This window comes from Varanus komodoensis, unplaced genomic scaffold (genome assembly GCF_004798865.1).
Source record: "Varanus komodoensis strain SLA01 unplaced genomic scaffold, ASM479886v1 scaffold10, whole genome shotgun sequence".
NCBI lineage: Eukaryota > Metazoa > Chordata > Lepidosauria > Squamata > Varanidae > Varanus > Varanus komodoensis.
In genome coordinates, this window is record NW_025335269.1 from 7049554 (window position 1) to 7062812 (window position 13259).

The window sequence follows — 13259 nt, forward strand, 5'->3', positions numbered from 1 at the left end:
AAGAAAACATCCTTGCATGAAAAAGAGTATCCTCACCAGTCCCTGGAAACAGATTGGCTTGAATGTGACTGATCGCTCTTGGTATCACCCCAGTGTTTATTGATTAAGAAACATGTTAACATACAACAGAAACACAACTATTACAAAATTAAAGAGCATCCACACCAAGGGGCCAAAAGCCTTCTTGAATACAGAGGTCTTTGCTTGCTGGTGGACAGACAGAAGGGAAGGAGCAAAATATATGCACAGGCTGGGAGTAGCTGCCCTTTGTTCAGCATCGTAAGGCGAACTCTCTCTCTCTCTCTCTCTCTCTCTCTCTCTCTCTCTCTCTCTCTCTCTCTCTCTCTCTCTCTCTCTTTCTCTCTGGGGTACACAGTATATGCACCCTTGGCCTTCAGTGTAGCAGGACACAGCTGGATAGCACCACTGCCATCTTCCTGTGTGTCTGTTTGTTTTGCGATGTGCAAACAAGAGACTGAGAAGAGAATGTGAAGAGACGGGGGGAAAACCAGAAAGAAGGGGGAAATTCACACTAGAAATGTACAAGACTTTTGTTTTCATTACTTTTTGACTAGAAATTTCCCACTTCATGTCCACTGAACACCAAAACAAACATTTGCTTATTTCTTGTGCAAAGCTCTCATGTTCCTGAGATTGCAATTATCTTGGAAAAACACTTTAAAAAAGAAGAAGATGTGCATTTGTATGTCACAAGGAAGGCACATTTTCAGGCTTTAGTGTCTTTTCTTACAATTGCCACAAGCACCCATTCCCTCCGTTCCTGGAGCACCACAGATGTGCCACCCACCCACTTACCTTTCTTCAGGCAACAGAAAAGGAGAAGGAAGAATGTCTGCAATTTTTGCTGGAAAACTCATGTTGTCTACAAGATGCGTAGCATGAACGGCATGAGGCTTCAACTGTATTTCAATGGAAAAGGTTCATGGCATATCATTACTCATATAATCTCTTCATGAAAAAGATAGAAATGATCTGTAAATACTCTTTTTACTTCCTAGATATTGATTTTAATTTATCTGCCATGTGGAAGGGAAGGGGGGGAGGGGGGAGGGGAGCAATGAATGCCAGGCTAGAGTGGCTGATCTCAGGAGCTAGGGTTGGCACCAAATGTTAGCAGGGCTGAGCACCCGCCTAGGGCCCGCACCTTAGGCAGGTGGCCATTGACGAGAATCCTGGAGCTGCTTTTCCTCCTCATCCTTGCGGCCTGCTTGTTTGCCCACCTTTCATGTTGGCTGTCAAGCAAGCATATGGCAGCAGTAAGGAAGAGGCTGAGGGTCAGAAACCACTGGAAATAGTGCTGGTAGCAAGACAGACCCCCACCCGCCGAAGGAGGTGGCCTCGCTCATGAGCCCTGCCAAATCTGGAGCTGGCACTGGTAGTTGCCCTGCCTCACAAGGAACTCTAATCTTTCCACTATGTGGTGTGTGTGTGTGGCGGGAGGAGGCCATTTCTTGGGCTGTTCTTTAAGATATGTTATTGTAGAACACCTCATTTGGTAGTTAACCTGCTTTTGTGTATGTTTCCCAATTCCAAAGGGCCAGGGTGCCATTTGTAAGGCTCTGTTACCTGCAATAAGAGCTTTAAGCGAAAAACAAACAAACAAACAAAAAAGGCATTTGGGCCTCAGTGCTTTTGCCATTGGACCCGGCCATGACTGGACTATGGCCTGGCAGAATTTCTCCAAAATTGAATGCCACCTTCAGACCAAAGGGGGTTCCACACGCTTGATATTTATTGGCTTTGTATTTTAATGTATGGCTCTATATTGCATTATAATACATGAGCACTAGAAAGACATGATCTAAATTTCTAGATAAATAAATAGCACTGGATTTATGTTGTCCTAAATGTTCCCTTACCACACATGTGTCAGTCACCATAAATACATAAGAGATCTACATATTGAAATAGGAATGGATACCACATTTTAATTAAGACATCAAATATTCCAGCTCTCCGTTCCTAGCAGTATACTGAAACAAATAGGAGTTTTGGATGTTGAAATATGAGCAGACAAGGCCATGATCAATCCACTAGGGAATATAAAATGCTGGCAATCATCTTTTCCCAGCTGGTTGCCATTTGTATACAGGGTTTATGATGATGAAAAAAATGTGCATTGCCATCACAGCATTCCAAGTCAGTCTGTGTACTCAGTGTACTTTTACTTCCTGTTACCACAACATAATAAACAAATCACTGTGGGGATCTTGAGCTTAACATATTCAGATCTTGAGGTATGTATCATTCAGGGAACATGAAGAGTGAGCATCAAGAGACTGTCAACTCAAGAATGTGGGCAACCTCCTCGTAAATGCCAGTGTAAGGTTTTTCTAGGTGGCACAGAAGGCTCAGTTCTCAGACTGCAAAGGTGAGAAGGTACTTCCAGCAGATCCAGGGGTGTTTTGGTAAGCTTCTAGGTCCATTCAGTGCAGGGAGAACCTCAAGAGTTAGAGTAGTTGGGCATGGGCCAAGGACCCACTTCCCATCACTGACAAGATCCTGGGCAACTTGCTTGCTCTCCTGGCCCAAGCAGGGGTGATGATCTGAAGAAGGAGCAGTGTGTGAGCTTGTTTGCTTGGCTGCTACCTCCCTGCCTGGCAAGCAAGGTGGTGGTGGCGCTAATGAGGGAGGAAAGAAGCAGCAGCTGAGCAGAATGACTTGGAAAACCCTCTGAGGGAGAGAGTCCCATCGAGAGCATCTTGCTGAAGAGCCTTCAACCGCCTAAACAATTTTTGCCATTCCACAAAATTTTCCCTCTATCCTGGGTACCTCACCATGCATCTGAGGAAGAACATTGTTCATTGTGTGGCAAGATGGCCCGGAAAGAAGCATCCGCTACCATCATTCTCTCATAATGTCCACCCACCCCCATTTTTTTTAAGTAGGGAAATGAATGAAAGAAATGTCCTGCAACCATCTCTGAAAAGTGCCTACAAGTGCCCTGAATCAGCCCACCAGACCAACCTTTTCACGCATCCTTTTTGCTCCTCATCCAACATCCCAACAAATTATTCCAAAAGGGTCTATCTAGAATATGTCACATACAGTTTTTGCACAATTGTACTGAAAGCACAGGGTGGTGGTGAAAGCCAAATAAGAGAGATGGCTTCTGCTGATTCAACATGTTCATGTAAAGGATATTATATGCGGAGACTGGATGGTGTAAAATGCATTTGTAGTTGGGTCTTTTCTGAGTCTATTCCTGGCAACCAATCAAAAATAGTTTTAAGTGCTAATGTAACACCAAAAGTTCTTGATACTTCACTGGACAATAATGATGAATGAAATCAGGCAGTTGTGGCCCGTAAACTCCCCACATGACTGAGAAGAGTTACAGACAGGCACAGATCTTACAGTCGCAACAGGAATCAACTGTCATGCAGAGAGTATTTCCAATGCCTTCCATATGGTAAGCACAATGTGCAGGCCAGTACCAAGACTGGATGCTAGACAGGCGAAACACTGGGGAAATGCCTTCCCCTGACAGATGCACATTGATATTCCTTTCAAAGCTATCCTCATAACAAAAGGTGAGTGAGTGTGTGTGTGTGTGTGTGTGAGAGAGAGAGAGAGAGAGAGAGAGAATGTGAGTGTGAGTGTGAGTGTGTGTGTTTTTTGTTTTATCATGCTTATGTGCCCTCCTTTTATAATGATATAGCATCCATTAAGATAGAAGTATGCCTGATGTTACAAATAATTATTGATTCGACACCAAGATATTGTTATGGCTTTCCTCCCAAGAAACCACAGGGAGTTGATGCATTGGATGCCATGGAACCCAATCACACTGTCTAAAATTTCCAGTGTGCCCACAGCAAAAGACATGACAGGAAAATTAGTCTGAAGCCTGTAAAGGGCCCTGGTTAGCTTTAGACTGGGTGGCCAAGTTGTAGATCTTGAAATGCTTTGGCCTACAACTTCCATCAGCTTCAGCCAGTATGGCCAATGATGAGGGACCATGGGAACTATAAGCCAAAACTTCCAGAAGGTCAGAAATTGTCCACTCCTGCTTATATATTAATGAAGCTAGCAAGGTAGTTTTTCATAAACACACATTTGTTTAGGTATTAGTTGTCTAATTATTCTTGTTGTCATAATAGAGTATTTATCACTGTAAAGCCCAAGGGCCACTGGTAGTTCCCAGACAGTGACAATCACTAGTACAGTCTAGCGAAATTGTAATGTGTGCCCAAATGAGACAAGATTTTTTTTAAAAAATGAATGTTTTTCTCTGACCATTTGTTCTTATGTCATTCCTTCTGACTCCTTGACAAAATATGCTATCAAAACACAGATCTCTTGTCCTGTTCTCACTTTATTTATAAACAGCGTCTGAAGTTCTTAACCTTTAATAACACTGGCCTGTGACCAAGAACTTTGCATGTCATATTGTCCGCTATCTGGCCTAGTCGTGTCACACTGTAGAATAAATTGTTCTCTGAGGTTCAAGGGATTTATCCTGGGTTTCTGTAACCTTTTTCTTCTCAGCCCAATTGGAAATTGTTAGTGTTCTGGCAGCCAAGCTCATCTCAGTGGCCAGTAGACAAGAGGGACAGATGTTCCCCAATCACTGACATACTGTGATAGAAAGGCCATGCAATGAAATACAATAAATTTTAAGGTGGCACAGTTCAGAAATACTTTTTTGTGCCTATTTCATTCATTCATTTGCTTATTTATCTGAAGCATTGACTGATTGATTGATTGATTGATTGATATCCTGCCTTTTTCCTACAAAGGGCTCAAGGCAGCTTACATCTCCTCCATCTTATCCTCACAACAACAACCCTGTGAGGTAGGTTGGGCTGAGAGTCTGTGACTGGCCCAAAGTCACCCAGTTGGCTCCATGGCTGAGCGGGGACTAGAACCCAGATCGTCTGAGTCCCAGTCCCGTGCTCTCAACCACCACACCACACTGGCTCTTATACTCCACTAGTCCAATTATTAGAGGCTTCCCTTCCTATCCCATCTCATTTCTCTTTTAACTTCTGTTTTGTTCCTTGTCTTCCAACTCATCTGATAGAAAAGAGAAGGCTGGTTTTCAATAATTCCACAAAGGCCTGAGAAGGCAAAATACAAATAAGGTTATTATTAGAAACATTGTTTTCTTCCTAGCAGTTTTGCATCACCTGGAAGAAAAATGTGTGTGTTTTTTAAAAAAAAACTCATTCTAATTTTAATTATGATCCTCGATCAGATAAGGAGAGGAGAGGAGAGATCAGCTAACTGAACAGTCTCTCCTTTCATGTACAGGGTTATCTGACAGGCCATAGTATTATTCAGTCCCAACTCTGAGATCCTGCGGCCTTGGAGTTGGAGCTCCAAGGGTTAGCCTGCATCTTGCACCCTTCACAGCCAGGGTGAGAATCACCATGATGGCTTGCTTCCAAATGATTCAGCTTTTGAAGAAGACAAAAAGGGGCAGTCTAGAGCAAATGCAAGGTGCAAAGGCAGTGGAGATCATCACTGGCCTTCATTCCCTGTATAGGATGCCCAGAAGCCTTCCAAGTTTGGAAACATTTACATAGTGAGGGCACAGGGCTTTGAACTGCACCCTTACAACACTATCCATTTCAGTGTTCATGCCACCAGCTGGTAATGCTGTATTCTACTTGTCATTTTTGCTAGGAGGTGGTTGGCTCCTCTCCTTTATGTTCAAAATTGGTACATTTGCCCTGGGCCCAAGACTGGCTAAAGAACTGGCTAAAAGATGAGGTTTAATTTAAAATATTTATTTTAACAAGCAGGGTTAGTCTGCATCTTACTGACTCTTTAATATTAGGAGAGTATTATTATAAAAACTATCATTACAACAGTGAAATCATTTCATACTAAGCTGTATTGACAGAAGCCCCTTGAATTTGTGCACTCTAGAAGATACTTTGCAAGCAGACATGGACCAGAGTTCATGCTCAGGAGCAGCTGGCACCCAAATGTATATTGCAAGGAAGTGCAATAAATAGATGCTGGAAGGGCTATATTGGAGTACGCCAGGTTGAAATAAAGCATCTCTCAATTACTCATAGGGTAGCCAGTCACATGAACCAAAAAGGAATACATTCATTGCCAAAATATTTTTTTAAGGACAAAAAGGGGTCCGGGATGCATGCAAACTCCAGGTGCTAATGAATGTGTATATATGCTCATTTCTGCTATAATTGAAATAGAAATACAACACATTTCACTATAAGGGAGGAAGACCAGATAACCTGTGTGCCTAAGACTGCTATCCAGGTGCTAACAATGCATAAGCAACTTCAAGGCTTCTGTTCTTTCTTCTTATGGTTCCTTAAACCATAATTGGATTGGACATCACTTTAAATAAAGGATCTCTTCAAACAGAGGTAAGATAATACCTGGCCACCATAATATTTAAAGGGTTCAATGGGGATTGAGGCAAATACCACAGTCCAGGGCAGTATTGGTCAAGGAGGGTAGAAGTGGGAAGTATGTATCAAAAGGTCCAGAAATAAGCAACATGGTCAAATACAGGCTGTTGGTTGTGCTCCAGTTCCTCTCCACTCTCCAGCCCTTAATCTTTCTCAGAAAGATGCGGCATTAAAACAGAATGCTGCTGGGAAGAGGGATGGTGTGTTTGTGTGTGGTGTGCTTATGGAGGGAGGGGGGCAAGGAGTGCTCACAGCTGCCCATTGCCAGCCATTTGGAGGCCTGCTGTAGCTAGTGCCCATCAATTCCCCCCTTCTCAGCCTTCATTTTGCCCACTTTCAAAGGAAAACTGATCTTCCACCCTGAATCTATCTCGGGGGGGGGGGGGGGGGGAGACTTTTGGCAGCCCTGGAATTAATTTATTGTATTGCATATAATAATTATAAATAATTGTATTTATTCATTTATTTGTAATAGTTATATACCACAACATATATGTAATCCATTCACATATAAATATTAAAATTCACATTGAAATACAGTACTAAAACAGATTCAACAACAATAACAACAAAGGTCACATTTAAAATATGCAATTAAATACAATTCTAGATAGTTTATCATAAAAGATAGACTTCTGTTTTTAATTCTAGGCTATACCAGATTGGTAATTTATCATGCATGTGTAACATTGTCCAGCACTGTCCATTTGGCCTTTCCTTCTGTGGTGGTCAAGTGTGGAGTGGCTTATAAAAGTGAAATGAATGAAATCCACCCTGCTGTGTAGGCAGCTGTGTTTCCAAAAGTGAATTTTTCAGTCTTTTACCAGATGCCAAAAAGGAATGTGCTATCAAATCTGTTTGATGGAAATAAGCAAAATAGGAAGCAATCATCTCCATAAAGTGTAAATCAAATTACACAAAACAGCTGGTTGAACTGAATCAACTTGTCCCACAATGTATCTGTTTTTATCTTGAAGTTAAGATCTAAATGTAACATAATCATCTGAGCAATACAATTAGGGCATCCACATACCCCGCTGTTTAATATTACTTGTTGCCCACTGAAAGGACTATTTGATATAATCACTTTCTTGAGCATTTTGATCCAGCTCTAATAATTCAGAATTGCTCCAGTTATTAGATAAGATCAAGGGAAGATTATTTAGTATCTAGCGCATTTCGATCTTGCTTTGGCTTTCCAGAGCATAAGGCAGCATGTATGATTCTCCCCTTCCATTTTATGCTTATGACAACCCTTTGAAATTGATTGGGCTGAGGGATGGTTACTGGCTCAAAATCCCCAGCAGGCTCCATGGGTCTCCCCAAATCTAGCCCCCAACTCGACAAATATATCACCCTACATCTTGGCCTTTTGTTCTGGCACTCCTTGTACCCCCTACTATGAGATAAAGTATTTCTTCACATTCATTCTTATATTTATACCTGTAGCTCAACAGCAAAGGTGGTGGAACATTTGCTAAGGGTACAAACTTCTACTTGTTGAGGCAGAAAAATGCCTACAATTCCCAGCATGCTAATTGGATTGCAAACATATGGACAAGGCACACCATTTCAGATTAAGCATTTCATAGAAAACCTATACTATTTTGAGATGGGAGATCCTTTTTATTTCTCTATTTATATGGCACAGGATGAGGGGAGACACACAAGATAACCAGTGTGCATTTGGCTGCCCTTTAATAATGAGAAAACCACAGCAATGAATGTTCTGTGAGAAATAAATAAGGAAGAGTGCAATAAAAACAAATTCCCAGGGACATCAGACACCACATACCTTTGTTCTCCTTCAAAAATAAAGCCTTGGTTTGCAAACAAAGGCAGGAATGTACAGTAATTAAAGGGTCAGTTTTAAATTATCCAAAATAGAAACATTTATTTGAAGCAGACAGTACCGTTCTTAATAAAACAGAGCCATAGCGTTATGTGAGCAGGTTCCATGTCTTTTCAGTTTGGGATTTCTAAAATAGAAATAGAGGTCATATCCCTGGTACCAGTCTACATTTGTAAATGGCATTTATCTTTTGCCTGCATTTCACAACACATTTGCTTACAAAAAAGGTTCCTGATAGATTAAAATAAAGGGAAAAATCAGTCTCTGTTCAAGGGAACACCAAATTGATGCACTTTATCTTTTGCAATGCAAACAACTTAAAATGTCTATCCTTCACACTGTAGCCCCATCAAACATGGAGTTTTGCACACGAACACTCATTTCTATGGGCTCACAGCCACTCCTAAAATTTCCCCAATGCTTTTCTTAAAGCAATGGGAGTGGGGAGGGGGCAGGCGCATTCTTGAATGAAACATTTAATGAATTTCAAGGGGCTCTAAGAATTCCAGTAAAGTCACTGAATTTTTTCACATCCATGTCCAATGTCTAAGTCTCTAACTCAACTTACCTGGGGGCCGCTGGAAGTAGAGTCTGGGTGAGGCTGGGCCGCATCAAGTATTCCACCACCGCGGTGGTGGTGGGCCGCTCATCCCGTGGCCAACCTGGGTGCCGCCGGCGCTTTGAAGGCCACAGGGCCCCTCCAACATGCCCCACCCGTCCCGGCAATTGGTCCGCGGGCCGTGAGTTTGAGACCCCTGGTCTAAGTAGTCACTGCGATTCTGATATTTGTGTGACCTCCTGTTTCCAGGTCACGTAATATTTATTTACCTATTTATTAGATTTATATCCCACTTTTTCCAATGAATTCAAAGTGATTTACATCATTCACTTGCGCATGCTCTCCATCTTTTCCTCCCAACAACAGCTCTGAGGTGGGTTGGGCTGAGAGTCTGTGGCTGGCCCAGAGAAGTTACCAAGTGGCTCCATGGCTGAGCAGGGACTAGAACCCAGGTCACCTGAGTCCCAGTCCCACACTCTTAACCACTACACCACACTGGCTATCAATTTGTCATCAAATGCAAACCAAGCCTGCACAAGTTATGAACCACCAAGCAGCGTCAGTAGGTAATTTTAGACCCGGGACTTAATGATTCATTTTGTTGCATTCATTACATGTCTGTACCACCCAATAGTTGAAGGTCTTGTATAATTTCCATTTGTATAACTTCAGCTGAGAAGCAAACAACCAAAATTTATCTTCCTTTTCGTCGTATGTTTGAGCAATAACAACAACGCTTTTGTATACTTACCTGATTTAAGCAAATGAACAAACATGTAAGTAGGTGCAGTTTTGTATTTAAACACATTAATAATTTTAAAGAAATTTCAGGCAAAATATGATGCATATTCCCAACATGGCTGGCTGGGACATGATGGGAGTTGTCAGACTTTTTCTATCCAGATTTGCATGGGGTTGCAACCTTAAATTGTAAGAAGAGCATGACAGCAGGAATGAAATGAAGTTTGCTCCTGCTGCCGGGCTTTCCCCATTGCCTGTTACTCCCTTTGAAGGAGACTGAACTGTGGGGCTCTGGGCTTTGTCCTTTGTCCAGTCCTACTTGCCCCATGATCACCAAACCAAGCAAGCATGCCACCTGTGTACAGTTGCCCCCAAGGTATGAAAAATGTCCTGGGACAACTTATGCAAACAGAGAGGTTCCAGTAGAGGGAGTGGGGGATGTTGCTTGTAGCAGGACCAAGGAGAACAGAGATTTGCATCTCTGGTTGGTCTTCCTGGCATGCAGGAATGCAGAGGTACAGCTGCACCCAGGGGTGCCACAGTACATCCCCTGCAGGTTCCAGATGTTCAGTGTCCGTGAACTTGTGCGCCACTGCTGTAGATCAAGAGATGGAGAAAACATGAATTTCTAGAAGCTAATTTATCAGAGAAGGAGAGGATCCCCAAAGGAAGGTTGGGGGGGGGGGGTCTTCTGAAAATGCCTGCCATTAAGACAGCATATACCACCCATAGGATCACACCTCAAATATACTTATGTATGCATTTATTAGACATACATAAATATGTATGTATATATTGTATATATTCTGCTTTTTTCTTATAACAAACCCAAACTCTTACATCATTCTCCTCCTGCTGCTCTCAGTCTTATCCCCACAACAACAACCCTATGAGGTAGGTTGGGCTGAGAGTCTGTGACTGTTCCAAAGTCACCCAGTTGGCTCCATGGATGAGCAGGGACTAGAAACCAGATCACCTCAGGCTTGCCTCTTAGCCAATACATCAAACTGGCTCTCTAAATTTATTAGAAACAAATCTGATGCAACTTATACTCCAATGTACTATATATTTCTCTGAAACTCACAAATATTCATACTCATAATCACAAATAATCAAAGTTATTACTATGTAATTGTTTGGTGTAATTCATGGCATATTTCAACTAGATCTCTTCATGCCAGAGACTAAAATTTAAGAAGCACATTTCAAGCTGTTAGAATGAAGGAAATAAGCTATGCCAAAGCCAGGAAAGCTTGAACTATCAATAATTGGGAGGAAGGGGTGTAGCCACCTGGGGGTTGGATTGGGACCCCAGTGGGAGGTATTTGGTCACCCTCATAGAGAACAACGCTATCCATTATTATTATTATTATTATTATTATTATTATTATTATTATTATTATTACTTATGATGGCCAGAGAGCAGATCAGAGCCTTCAAAGGACAAATGTAACCTATCTACCTAGTGCAAAATAGGAGAAACCTTATGTAAGATCAACCATGAACACAAAGTAATGCAAGTATGAATGGCGGCAAGGGACATACAATACAAAAAGAGAGCTGCCCAGCTTATGGGAAGAAATGCCACAACTGTGACAAACTGAATTGCCATGCTTCTGTATGCCTAGCAGAAAAAAGCCCAAAGCTAGAGTTCACATTGAATATGTGGAGAGTGACACTTAAGATGAAGACATTCTGTGCAGGTTTGCAGGGAAAACCAACAGGACAGCGTGCAGCTAGGGTGGAGTGGTGGTGAGGGTGCTGGACTGGGACCTGGGAGATCCAGGTTCTAGTCCCCACTCAATCATGAATCTCACTGGGTGACTTTGGGCCAGTCACTCACCTCCAGTCTAACCCACCTCACAGGGTTGTTTTTGTGAGGGTAAGATGTAAGGCATCCTGGGCTCCTTGCAAGAGGAAAAACGGCAGGATATAAATAGAATTCAAATAACCACAACACAGCAACACAAGCCTGTGCCTGAAGAATAAAGCAAAATGATTTCAATTAAATGGTTGCTGCCAGTTGCAACATTATCACCATCTGCTCATGTGCCCGATGCTCCATTGGAAGAAAATAGCCAGCTTTTAATAATGTATAATCATACTGCATTAAAAACCACTGGAGAAGTAGACACCCAAAGTGTCCAACCAAAGAGAAATACAGGCTTGCAATTGTAGATGGCAAGAGAGAAGTTCTGCTGTTAGGACTGATAGCTGTTCAAGATATGAAAACAGTAAAGATGGAGTTCCTGAGCGTATTGACAGTAGATACTGGAATTAGGGATGTGGAGGAATCCATTCAGGGGCAGAAAGCCATCAGATTCCCTGGGCTCAGTTTCCTGGACTCACCTCTGCTTTGCAATGACCTGGAGTCCAAATTTGAAGCAGTCACCCAGCACTTGCCAGGAACTGAGCTCCACATGTTACACCATCCCACTCAGATGGCTGTCCAGTTTCTTTTTGAGTGTCTGTATGTGGAAGAGCCCACCACCTCTCTGGGCAGCAGGTTCCACTGACATATTGCTCTGACAGTGAGGAAGCTTTTCCTCATGTCCAGCCTGACTCTGGGTTGTTACAACTTGACTTGATTATTCTGTATCCTACACTCTGGCATCAGCAAGCAAAGATCCTGACCTTCCTCTCTGTGACAGCCTTTGAGGTACTTACAGAGGGATATCATGCCCCCCTCAGTCTTCTCTTCTCAAGGCTGAACATCCCCAGTTCTCTCAGCCTCTGCTCATAGGGCAGTTTTTTCAAAACCTGGATCATGTGTTGCCCTCCTCTGGACCCTTTCTAATTTCCCTGCATCTTTCTTAAATCTTGGTGCTCAGAACTGGACACATTATTCCAGATGAGGTCTGACTAGTGAGGAGTAAGGCGAGCCCCAGGAATGGAGCACCAAGTGTGGTGCCTCTCTGACTCACCAAGGGCAGCTGCCCTCTCAGCTCAGCTCACTTTGGAAGACTAGGCCAGACACAAGCGATAGCTGGGAATGCTTGGTGGGATGGATTCCAAAAGGGTTCATCCCAACCCTGAGTGAAATGATTAAAAAATTCAGACAAAGCTAGAAGCAAGAATCTGGAATGGATTCAACAGGAATGCTGGGGTGTGTCTGTGGGAGATCAACTGCTCAATGGAGTTAGCAGGCTAGAGATCGACATACCCAAGAGGAAAGTCCTGGCACCTTCATTACAGCCTCCCCAAAAAGAGGATAATTCAGGGGAGATGACTGAAAAAGAAAACACTGCAGCGAGGGCACACCCTGAGTCTCTTTATTCACCCTGAGCAGAAAAAAGGAAAAGCATGCTAGGATATCATCAAGGAAGCCAGGCACACCTGAAGTGGGCAAGTTATTAAAAGACCTGCATAAGACAATGTGCAAAGTACCCAGTGCAAGATTCAGCCGGAGTTCCGCAGGAACCAGGAAATCACTGAGGGTGATGCTCGTTGCTTCTGTCCTTTGGAGAGACAGGCTTCTGCATGACCCTTTGGGGTGCAGTAGATCAACATTGAAATCCAGAGCCATCCTTTAGAAAATTTACAATTTGTGTGATATGTTACTTGGAAATAAAGACTGGGAGGGAGAGAAAAAAGGATTTGTGTCAGTGTAACACCAGAAAACTGTTCCTATTTGTTATTCTTTTCAAAAACCTCATGTTGCCTGATGTTTCTCCACGTTTTTCCTCGTAAACAG